Here is a 12,801-nt window from a genome sequence, read left to right as displayed (position 1 = left end):
CCTCCTTACTGAATGTTTGCTTGCAGAATTCCCAGCCAGGAAGGCCCCACAGCCATCTGCTCTCTCTGGTACCCTGCCTATGTGCCACGGGCAGAGCAATCTCTCTCAAGTATTGCTTAGATGTTTGGACTGCAACAAAAGGGCAACAAGAAAAAAATTATGTGCTCAAAGCACATGGGCTGTTTTTTGTTATATTTCATGCTACGTTGCTGTCCTGCATTTTCAAATCAATTCTACTAGTTGTTGTGAACAGGCACAGATGGAATCTGGAGGGGTGAGAGCAGATTGAGAACAGCTCCCTGAAGGCAGCATTGGGTAAGTGGAAGTCCTGGGTAGGAATCTCTGTCCTATTTCTGCTCCATCTTTAACTGAGGGTGCAACATTGAGCAACTCACTTCCCCTTTTTACTTTCCTTATGTTAAAAAAGAAAGGCTTTCCCACAAGATTGACCTTATAAAAATGGGGAAAAATTATCACATCAAAAAACTAAATTCAATCTGGTGATGGACAGTGGGGAGGGAGACTGGGAGGCTGGGAGAAAGAGGTGAAAGTTTAAAGAAGTACAAGCTAGTAATTGATAGATGGTCACAGGGATGGGGGAACACAGCATAGGGAATGCAGCTAGCATTAAGGTAGTGGCTAGGTAGAGAGCCGGAGGAGAGAAAGAATAATTATGGGGACTATTTTATAAACTCCATAAATGTCTAACTGTATACTTGAAACTAAAAAAGTAAAATTAAAAAAACAAATTCAAAAGATAAATGATTGACTGAAAAAAAAACAACTAAACCATTTGCAATACTTATGAAAAAGGGTTACTATTCCTAACAAAGAGCTCCTCGGTGAAAATAAAAAACACAGCACATAAAAATAGGCAAAGAACACGGAACACGAAAAGCAAATGACCAATAAATAAATGACACATAGTCAGGAAAATTAAAAATCAAAGCAACACTGGGATATCATATTATTATGTATCTGACTAGCAAATTAGAAAACAAAGAATGATTACTATCCAGTCCTGGCGAGAGTGGAGGGGCCCTTTCAGATGCTGCAGTGGTAGTGTGAATGGATTGATGCAAGCTCTTAGGAAAGTAACCTGACAATGCCTATCAACTTTCCCAGCAACCTCATTTCCAGGAATCTTCCCTTTAAAAACAGAAGTGATGTTATTTAAAAATACGTGTATGGAGATTTTTATTGCAAAGTGAGACCCCCCCCCAAAAAAAAAACAAACCCCCAAAAACTAGAAAATAACTTGAATCCCCATTAATAGGAAATGGTTGAATAAATTACTCTCTATCAGTGGTTCTCAGCCAGGAATGATTTTACCTCCCCAGGGGACATTTGACAATATCTGGAGATATTTTTGATTATCAACAACTGATCCCCATTAATAGGAAATGGTTGAATAAATTACTCCTTATCAGTGGTTCTCAGCCAGAAATGATTGTACCTCCCCAGGGGACATTTGGCAATATCTGGAGATATTTTTGATTGTCACAACTTGGGGCTGAGTGCTATTAGAATCCAGTGGGTAGAGGCCAGGGATTTCAGTAAACATCTTACAATGTACAGAACAGCCACTCCAAACAAATAATGATCTGGCCCCAAATATCAATAATGCTGAGACTGAGAACCCCATATGCATGTGTGTGTGTGTGTGTGTGTGTATACTGAAGGTGAGCTCCTGAAAAAATATTAAGAAATAGGTACAGAGTAATATATACTGTTCCATTTCATTAGAATATTATGAAATAATGCCAAACTCACACACGTGTGTGTGTGCACACGCCTGTGTGTTTACATGAGCATAATGTAGAGTATGGGAGATTTATGCCAAACTAGTAAAACTGCTGACCTTGGGAAAGTGGTTTGGAAAGAAATACTCCCCTCCCCCACCACAAACACACACAGACACACAGGGGCTCTCGTACACATGTTTTGGGGATGGCTGAATTAGAATCACACAGGATGCTTTTGAAAAATTTGTATTTCCTGGACATAATCCAGATTTCTTGGCTCAAGTACCATAAATCTGAATGCTTCAAAAGTGTTTGACTTCCCCCCCAAAAAATTATCCTGTGGAGAACATGGAGCTGCCTTCTATGTAAGTCTTTATAAAGCATCTCATGCCATTGGGACATTCTCAATTACTTTGTTTTGACAGCAAAGTATTGTTTCAGAGGAAAATATAGTGGCCTGAAAGCTGGGAACAATGCTTATAGAGATCATCTGACAGAGCCTTGTTATGCCCTCACATGGTGGAGAGAGAGAGCTCTGGTCCCTTCATCCCCTTATAAGGACACCAAACCCATCACTGGGGCTCCACTCCCATGACCTCATCCAAACCCAATGACCTCTCAAAGGCTCTACCTCCAAATACCATCACAGTGGGGATAAAGGCTTCAACATGTGAACTTGCGAGGGACACAAGCATTCAGACCACAGCAATGGCTCTGCAATGGCCAATTACTTCAGGCCTTTGCCTTCTGAGGGAAGGTGAAATTTCCCAGCAGAGGATTATATTTTAGCTGGGTTTTTTATTGTTATGAAAGGTGAAATGGTAAAAACACTCTGCAATGCTAACTCAATTTGTTGTAATATGTGAAATGGCATGGGTGAAAGAAAATATAGAATCATGTGGGTTAGAGGCTGTGCCGTGTGATGCTGAAGTGTACAGTGTACTGTTCTTCTACCACCTGTCACTCATGTAAAGTCAGGTACCTGGAAAGGTACTTTAATATTTTGAGGCCAAGAGGGCATCTGTTGATGTACCAGGCATGCTGAGGAAAGCAAATCATCTTTCAGTGCACTAAATGACACTGGTGAGTTAATGCAGCTGTTACACATTAGGCACCAGAGAGAGTGGGAGGCGGAGGAAAGCTGTCTCAGTGACCTTCATTCTCTCAGCCTTGCCTTGCCTTGGCTGCAAAGAGGTACAGAATAAATCATTTTAACCTTGGCTCCCTGTTCTCTTCAATGGGATTGTTAATGCCTGCCTCAAAGAATGAGGATTAGAAATAATCCAAGAACGGTTTAAGAAGAGATAACATGGTATTAAAAATGTTAATGATTTTAATGATAATGTTTATTTTTATTCTTAAGAACAAGATCAAATAACTTTTATTCATTTATGAGTTCTTAATACAATGAAAGTCCACTTACAAGCTTTCACTGTGACTCAAGACTCATGTTCTTTTGAATATTAAATGATGAAACTAAAAATTTCCACGGGATTAATGGGATAAAATGAAAAATAGACAAGTTTCAAATGAATCATCAGCAAACCTTTCCTTTCAATTATAAAATGACTTATCCAAGAAAGCAATAAAATTGATATTACTAAGACAAATATATACCTAAAGGATCTTTTGAAAGATCTTATATCTCTTGTTATTTCATTTCTTTTGACATTACAAAAAATTTTATTACAAAATTGTCTATAAATGGAGACATATGAAGCTGTAACGAAGAAATATGTTAAATTTTCCATGTGATAAAATATATTACATATCATTATTTTTAAAAATATATTGTTCAGGAATAATATAAATAATTATTCAAAGAGTATCTGTTCTTTCTGAGTTGCCAAATAAACAGGGACAAGGGTTGAGAGAAGGCATTATAAGTCAGGTATAGCTTAGGTAACTTGTTATGAAACTGGCCAGCCATCCATGAGCATCCAAATGATCATCAACAACAATAGTTAGTAAAGGATGGGAAGAATAATGTTCAAGGCTGACATTAATGTTTCTGACAAATCTTTACCCTCTCCCCTGCACAGATTTGCCAGGGAACCTTAGGTAAATAATCAGACCCTCTCAAGCTTGAGGAAAGATGTGTTGTCACTTCTCTTTTGTAGTTCTTGCCTTCATGTATTAAAATTTTTCATCTCATTTTTTAAATTGAAATATAATTGACACGTAATATTATATTAGCTTCAGGTCTACAACATACTGATTCGATATTTGTATATGTTGTGAAATTATGACTACAGTAATCATTAATATCCATCACCACACATAGTTACACATTTTTTTTTCTTATGAGAACTTTTAAGATCTATTCTCTCTTTTTTTTTTTAGAGTAGGTGGAGGGGCTGTTTTTTAAATTAAATTTATTGGGGTGACATTGGTTAATAAAATTGTATAGGTTTCAAGCATACAATTCAACAATACGTCATAAGTATGTTGCATTGTGTGTTCACCACCCAAAGTCAAATCTCCTGTCACCATATATTTGACCCCCTTTTAATAATGGATTAATCTCTTTTATTTCATATGTTTGAAATGAAGTTCAGTTTCTCAAATATTAATTAGGTTCTTACTACGTATAAGGCATCTTGCTAGGTACTAGAGATATTGAGATAAATGTGAAATAGGACAAAGATGGGACATTAGAGTTGCCACCAAGGCAGCTAATGGGATTGATAAAAGTTGATCTGAATAGTGGTAATTAAATAGAAACATGATGCTAATAATAGAATACGATTTCTTTCCAGAATGAATATCTATTTGTTATGATCAAACATTTTCTTTCTGCGCTCGGAAATGTTGCTTTAACTCATGCAATTCACATATTCAAGTTTCATAAAATAGAACAAATCGAGTCATTGAGTGTATGCGATAAATATATGAATTCGAAATTTTAACAATTTAATATAAGTTGCACTATTGTTTACTGGGGTAAATAATGCTTACAAACAAAGAAACTATTTAATCTCCATATTAATCTCATGAAAAAGAAAGAAACACTGCTATCTTATGCCCCTTTTGACCAGACACCTAATCAATGGTCTCCCCAGCCACCAGCAAGATAAAAGGAAATAAATTCCTAAAAGTGAGTGGCTGTTAAATGTTTTTTTGTATTGGCTAAATAAGAAATTTCAGAAGAAACACTAATCTACACTATGAAGACTAACGAGGAAATGCTGGTTAAAGTCTATTTTTAAAAACTCAGCGATAGAGAATACTTAACAAAAATTAAATAATTTTTATTAATATAGTATCAAGCCCCAGAGAATGGCAGCTTCTGGTTAGGTCTCAGATTATATATTCAGTAGAAAAGCAAAGCAACGCTGGAGTAAAGGTAGGGGCCCATAGAACCTTCCATGCAGTCAGGAAAAGAAAGGCAATGAATGCTGCACAGGGCTAATGTCAAGTTCATTTTTTTTCATGATGAAATTACAGTGAGTATATTATAATCAAGTAAAATATAACTCTCCACCTCTCGATAATGAGTGAGAAATTACTGTGGAAAGGTTAGTGAATTATGATAATAAACACAGCTGCTTTGATGCACCTAATGCAGGTGCGTATTTTAGTAATGCTAATGACATTCATCACTTTCACTTACTGAACCAGACACAGAGATTCCCCCCGTGAGTACAGTGGGGCAGAAAGAAAGCCATTGTTTTCAACAACAATGGCAATTGTAGCAGTCCATGTTTCATGTAGTTATTTAATTCAAATGAATTGGATTCAGGCTGCCCTTTATTGAGTACCTTCAGCAGTCCACATCGAATAAGGTGCTTTATGTCATTTTATTTGTAATATCATTACAGGAACCATGGACAGCCAGTATTCTTTACCACTTATACCATTTTACAGATGAAAAAAACTCAGATTCAGGATAAGTGGTTTACAGAAGGTCATGAGAATAGTAAGATCTTAGAGGTTTTAAATTCAAATGTGTCTGAGTCTGTAGTGGGAATGCATTGGTTTTGCTTGCCCAGCACTTCCTCGCTGCTTGTGGTTTTGACTCTGCCACTCCCAGGATTGGTGTGGGACTCAGGCATGATTGATCAGGTCATCATGTCCTCCTGGGCACAGTGACTAGAAGTGTCATTTGATATAACCATAGCCTATCAGAGAGAATTGCATGGCTTTTTCTGGAGAAAAAAAAGAGAGAGAGAGAAGGACTTTTCTCTCTTTTCTGCTGCACTGGCATAGATTTTGAAGGCATACACCTATAATGGCTGGCAACCTTTTGTTACTAAAAAGAGAGAGCCTTCTAAGACTGGGGTCAACACAGTGCAGAGGAGATATGAGACGCAGAGGAACTGGTCTTAATGATATCTTTCCAGTGTCTAAATCCAGATATCCCTAAAGCCAAAGAACCCACAGACTTTTCAGGCATATACAGAAATTAAATTCCTTTATTTCTTAAAGTCTAATTCAGACTCCAAAGTTTGTGTTCTCTCTGTTAGGTCACACTATTTTAAGTATCAGAGAAGAAATGACCTCCAAAAGAAAAGAAAAGATTTAATATAATAATATATACATCATTTTATTTATGATATATTCTCTAGCTTATCTGTAAAAGTGATTATTAAAATCATTTTTAAAAGATTTTGAGTAAAAAAGATTTGAATAATTTTGTCATAAGGTAAATTACTTGAGCATGTCGTAAAATCTTACTGGGGAATTTCTCAAGATAGTCTATTATACATTAATAATAGCTTATCTCTTAATAGAGTATTCTACCTGCCTCTTTCATCATAAGCCAATAATAAATGACATGAATTAAGAGGAGAAAAGAAATAGTCCATAAATATGAAACATATATTTTACAATTATTTCTAAGAATCAGATTTATTGGCACTTGTAATATTTCTCCATAGAACGTGGTTCAAAAACATAAGACTATACTAAAGATAGTTAAAGTTCAATGGATTTGTAAGTGGGAAAGAGAAGGTCCAGGATACTAGCTCCTTCTAACTCATTCTAATTATTAACAAAGTGTATGTATATGTTCAGGCAGACTAGGCTAGGCCGGGCCAGACAGACTTATTTTTATTTTAAAAATAAGTCCCAATTTCAGCGGACTATTTTTGTTAAGCCTTATTTTTTGCTCATGCTACATGTACAATTTGGATCAGAGACTCTGCTCCATACAGTCACTCAGAGATGGAGGCTCCATCAACCTGTAGCTGCACCATCTAGGAGACTCTGCTCTGTTATCTGCTGTAGCAGAGAGAGGGAGAGTCTGAAAAACTTACATCTGTTGTTAAGTAGTCTGCTAGAAGTGACATACTTCATTTCTCCTCCCAGCCTTAGGCAAAATAAGTTGCACACCCCAACTTTAACTAACAGAGAGGCTGAAAATGATAGTAAACCACATGGAATATTTGATGAACAACAGTTATGTCTTCTATGGTATTTAAGAGAAATGGAAGTCACTGTGTTCCTTTGACTAGGCTGTGACTACACAAATTCACAGGTATATCTTTTATTAATCCATTTGTGCTTTTTAAAAAGTGAATTTCTGTCTACAGCCATGCCACCCTAAATAAGCCTGATCCCGTATGATCTAGGAAGCTAAGCAGGGTTGGGCTTGGTTAGTACTTGGATGAGAGACCACCTAGGAAGACCAGATGCTATAGGTGTAAAAAATAAAAAATAAGGGATTGTAAGCTGACAAGGTCCTTGCAATCTGTGAGGTCAACCAAGGGTTGCTTCGCCTAAAATAATAAATAAAAATAAATAAATAAATAAAAAGTGAATTTCTACACCAATTAGATGGTCTTTAGTAAATGTAGACATTAAGATAACCAACGACTCTGGAGTCTATGAAATTAAATCTAGTAACTTGCATTGGGGGGTGAATATACCTTAAGTTTGCTAATCAGGTAGCCAGAATTGCCTTAGCTGATAAAGGTCAAGATTCTCTCTGTCTGTCTGTCTGTCTATCTGACTCTGACTCTGACTCTCTCTTTCTCTCTATCTCTCTCTCTCTCTCTCTCTCTCTCTCTCTCTCTCTCTCTGTGTGTGTGTGTGTGTGTGTTTGAGGCAGTGTAGAATGAATGTCTGTCCTCAGTCTTAGGAGAATATGCATATGCCTGCTTGGTCTGCTTCATCTTAATATATACAAGGAAAAATGTACTATTCAGACTTGAAGGGTGATTCAAGAAATCCTATGGTGTATTTTTTTAACTTAAATTTATTGGGGTAATATCAGTTACTAACATTATATAAATTTCAGGTGTGCAATTTTATAATAATATGACATATATACACTCTATTGGTGTATTTTTACAGAGCTCTAAATGGCAGAAATTTTTGTCTTTGTTAAATAGTCTGAACTCTTAAGTGGTCTGAATTTTGCCAACAGTTCTTCAAGGGGAACTGCCTCTTAAGGAGTATTTTGAAAATTTGTGGTGGTGTGTTTGCGGGAGGTTTTTTTTGTCTATTAAAATAATTAGAAGGTCCTACTGGTAGGAGTCCTGCATCTCTTGACATTCAAAAGTCTCACCTAAAATTTGCTTATTGTCATCTGAGCCTATTTAGCCAAAATATGCTTTGAATATAAATAGAAAAAAAATATGGGGTGGGGGTTGGACTTTCATTTTTATTAAATTTTCCAAGAATGCAACTATTGTATTAATGGAGAAGTTGTACTTTGTTTTGCTGATTCTTACCAAAAATTATTTTCTATTTTAAAAATTTATGTTATCCATGGCAATACTGGTAATAATATTTGCATTCATAATAATTCTTCACATATGTACAAGCATCTTCTAATGTGGTCATATTTGCCTATTTATATATTTAAATACATATTATTTTCTTATAAATGACTTTCCTTTTATTTCTCCTTCTTATACTTAGGATAGTGAATATTTTTCAAAATTATAGTGTAGTCAATAATATCTATGAACTTAATTTTAGAATAATAAAGGAACCTTAAAAATATTTGCTATGGAGCAGTTGGATCTGGTAAGATTGAGAAGCAATGCGTTAGGCAATATGGTGTGATATTTAAAAGCATGGAGTCCAGAATTAAATAGATCTGAGCTCAAGCCTAGTTCTACTATACAATCAGCAAATAATTTGACTTCTCTAAACCTTAGTTCTCTCACCTCTGTAATGGGAGCACTACCTGTTACATTATTTTGAGGACTAAATGAGATTGATGGTTAGTTTGTTGCCTGGATCTTAGCAAGCAATAGATAAATTATGGCTATTATTTCTGTTGTTATTACTAATAAAGCTTAAAACCTCAACATAAAACATGTAGAAACCATAGAGATCTTACCTGGTCATGTCAAAATGGCTGGCTTCCTCTTTCTCTATTTTCTTTTGGGGTAGGAAGAGATCTATTTCCTTGTCAAGTCAGCTGTGGGAAGTAAAGTTTTGATATATCTAGATAGAACCCCTGGCTTTGTCAGTATCTTTCTGACTTCTTTTTCCTCTTAAAAAAGTTAATCTATCTGAGCTATCAACTAACAACGCACCATCCACCCATATAGGTTGCCATCTCCGAGGATGTGAAAGGGCAGTGCTATTGTCACTTGCCTTGAAGAGCTTGCTCCTTAAAAACAGACAGCTCTGCTCTATATAAGGGAGCTTCTACTTTGCTTTAGGGTCAGACATAATAAAAGGTTTTAATCATCCCATTAATAAAATATGCTTCATGAGATTAGCAGTCTAGACTAAATTGGGCAATTCTCTTTAGAACCCTCCTCTTCTTCCTAAATTTAGTTTCACAGTATAGCTGCTAACTGTGCTATAAAGAGACAGGGCTCCTACCCTGGATCCTTGCAGACTTAAGACATATGACCTGAATTCTTTTTCCCCTCTAGTCACCTAAAAAACTATATGATATCAAAGAAAATACACTAAAGCTGAAGTTTCTAAGGTTTTACTCAATTTTATTGGAAAGAGTCTAAAGTAGTTTCAATGTCATCAGAATAACTAAAACTGATCTCTTATTTTGATTCGTTTAATTTCATATTTTTTTCCCTCAGTAGTCGGCTAGAACATTAAAGAGTCAAAAATTGAAAAAGGAAGAAGGGAATTTTTTAAAAGAGAATTTTGAAGTTTACTTTTCTTTCCCCCTGAAAGCTGAAGACTTTCATAGACTGAAGTTTGAAACTTTGTAAGATTCATCCCCTTGAATATTCACATTGCCGATTTTAAGAAAATTCCTGTACTTTATAAGCAATATCATAATTCAGCTAACTGTCTTTTCTCTGAATAATGAGCAGTGAGTGATCCCCTACCCTGAGAAGCAGGCATGAAGGTATGATTAAACCCACAGCTGGGCTCCCAGTGATTATGAATTTCCCTGTAACCTGAAAAGAGTGACAGACAGGACCTGATGTTCATTCGCTCTACACATTGGGCTGCAATGAATCTCTTCTGAAAAAAACAGCATATCCATTCAACAAATATGGATTGAACTCCTAACTATGTAATGGATGCTCTTCTAGGTACTGGGAACACAATAGTGAAAAACGAAACAAAACAAAATCCCTGCTTGGTAGAGTTTATAGTCTAGTGGGAGCAGACAGACAATAAACAAAATATATACGTTCATTCGATATTGTCATCAGAAGGCAATAAGTCCTGGTAGAAAACGCAAGAAGGGTGTTGGGAGTGCCAGGGAGTGGGAGGTGGTTTTAGAAGGATGGACAGGGCAGGCCTCACTGGGAAGGTGACGTCTGAGTAAGGACTAGAAGGAGCTGAAGGAGTGCACCAAGGGGTCTCTGGGGGAAGAACGGTCCAAGCAGAGGGCAGCAACCATGAAAGGCCTCTTTGCCGAGCAGCACAGAATCCAGTGTGGCTAAAGGGGTGAATGAGGGCCTGATAAGGGTGAGGCCAGGTAGGTCATGGGAGCCAAATACTGTGGGGCCTGCGCACCCCCCTACGACTTCAATTTTACTCTGAGTGAGATGGGAGTCATTGTGGAGTTTTAATGAGAGGACGGATATGATCCGAATTAAGTTTTAAAGGATCACTCTGGGTGGAGGAAGGCCTGAGTAGGGAGGAAAAAACCCTTTTTCCTCTACCCATTTTTGGTTCCGCAGCTGGGGCTCTACAAATTATATTGACAAATGACAGATTAAGAGGAGGAAAGCATACAAATTTTAATTAATGTTCATTTATGTATGAAAAGAAGTGAAGACTCAAAGAAACAGATAGGCCTGAGCGCTTATGTACCACTTTTAGCAGAGTGGAGACATGACAAGACAAAGAAAAAGGGACTTTAGGCTTCTAGGGTCTGCAAACTGTGGAACAGTAAATATATGGTAGATATAATTGGAAGATAAGGGCTATTTTCGCAAGGTTTCTTTGTTCAGATCCATCTCTGCTGACTTTCTGTCTTCTTTATGGCCATAAAACTTCCCCAGGAGAGGGATCTTAAGGCAGTCCTCATTTCCCAGGAGTTTCTGCTTTTAGTCAGATAAGGGACGCTCCAGGAAGGCTTCTTTCTGCATCTGTTGAATCTCAAATGCCTTCAACTCAAAATAATCTTTCAGTAAAAGTGGCATATTTTACGATAGCATATTCTGGTCTCTTTCAGCCTGCATGGGAATAAGGATGGTAGCAGAAATTCTCATAGGAGGCTTCTACAATAACTTGAGTGGGAGATGATGGTAGCTTGGACCAGAGTGAGAACAGTGGTGGAGGTAAGGGATAATTGGATTCTAGACTTGTTTTGAAGGAAGAGCCAGGAAGATTTCCTGTAGTGTGGAGACAGTTTGTGACAGAAAAGGGATCAGGATGACTCCAAAATTTTAAGCCTGGAATTCTGAATCCTCTAAGCTAGTTGAGAGAATGAATGATCCCAAATCTTACTTAGGTGTATGTTATTCCTGGAATCCATTTGGCTCTATAGATAGAGGTTAAGAATATTCTTTCATCCTTAGAGGCTTCTAACTCTCCTTGAACAATCTCTGAGCCAATAGGCCAGTGTCAGCACAAAGCAATGTACCACACCAGCAATATAGGATGCAGCCTGTTTGACTTCCATAGATTTCCCTGCTGAGACAGATAAGGGCTCACCCTCAGAAGTCTTTGCTGTCTTTGTGACTTCACCCTATGGGGATACTTGAGTTCAGATGTTTTGTAAAAATAAAAATAATAAATGTACCCATTCAGTCATTCTGTAAAGAATGTGAGCAAGAGAGGACATTTTCTCTTCATCATCGCTAGGGAAAAATTTATGCAGCTCTTGACTCTGCTAGAATCTAGAAAGGATTTAGAAACTTACATCCTCATGGAATGAAGCCAAAAGAAAGGAAAGCCTTTTTGCTGCCTGTGCTAGGTTTCTTTACTGGTCTTGATCAAGGAACAGCAGTCAAATCTTAAGAGGACTTCTTTGTCAGCAACAGGTGGGGAAAGCAAAAAGATTACTGTTCTATCACAGCTAATTTCTATAAGTCACATGAGGTGGAAGATCTCTCATTAATTTGGAGACAAAGTTAGAGAAGGTCTCCCAAGAATTCTACCAATAAAAAGCTCTATGGAGGCCAAGACTCTGTCTTAGTCACTTTTAGATCCCCAGCATCTTGCAGAATTTCTTGAACAGTAGATGCTCAATAAGTATTTACTAAATGAATGAATGCAAAGGAAGATATTCCCAGTTTCCTCCTAACTTTGGTAATTTTCTCTAATAAAGTAATATTAGGGGGAAAAATAAACTCTGTTAAGGGTCGCCATGATGTAAACATAAAGGGAAGGGAGCTAATGCTTATCGAATAACTCTCTGTGCCAGAGACCAAGCTGAGAGCTTTCTATCTATTATTTTGTTTATTGCTCTTCACAATTACACTGTAAGTTACATATTATCACTGCCTTTTTACAAATGAAGAAATTGAGACTCAGAAAATTTTAGTAATTTTTTTAAGCCCAAACTATCTGCTTTCAAATACCCTGCACTCTTCACTGTACCCTGCCCTCAAAAGTGTGTCAGAAGACTCAGTAACAACAAAAAAACCCCCCAAACAATCCAATCAAAAAATTTGTTGGCCATTTTTTTGTCCTCAGGGGAAAAGTGTCTGTTCAGAGGACC

At 37.0% G+C, this 12,801-nt stretch overlaps 1 pseudogene; it reads left to right on the top strand.

Moving 5' to 3' along the window:
* The first annotated feature begins 7,271 nt into the window (after positions 1 to 7,271).
* LOC112480975 lies at positions 7,272 to 7,390 on the top strand (annotated as a pseudogene).
* The last annotated feature ends 5,411 nt before the right edge of the window (positions 7,391 to 12,801 follow it).

Source organism: Pteropus alecto, unplaced genomic scaffold (genome assembly GCF_000325575.1).
Source record: "Pteropus alecto unplaced genomic scaffold, ASM32557v1 scaffold20, whole genome shotgun sequence".
Lineage (NCBI taxonomy): Eukaryota > Metazoa > Chordata > Mammalia > Chiroptera > Pteropodidae > Pteropus > Pteropus alecto.
This window is presented reverse-complemented; position numbering and strand designations above follow the sequence as displayed.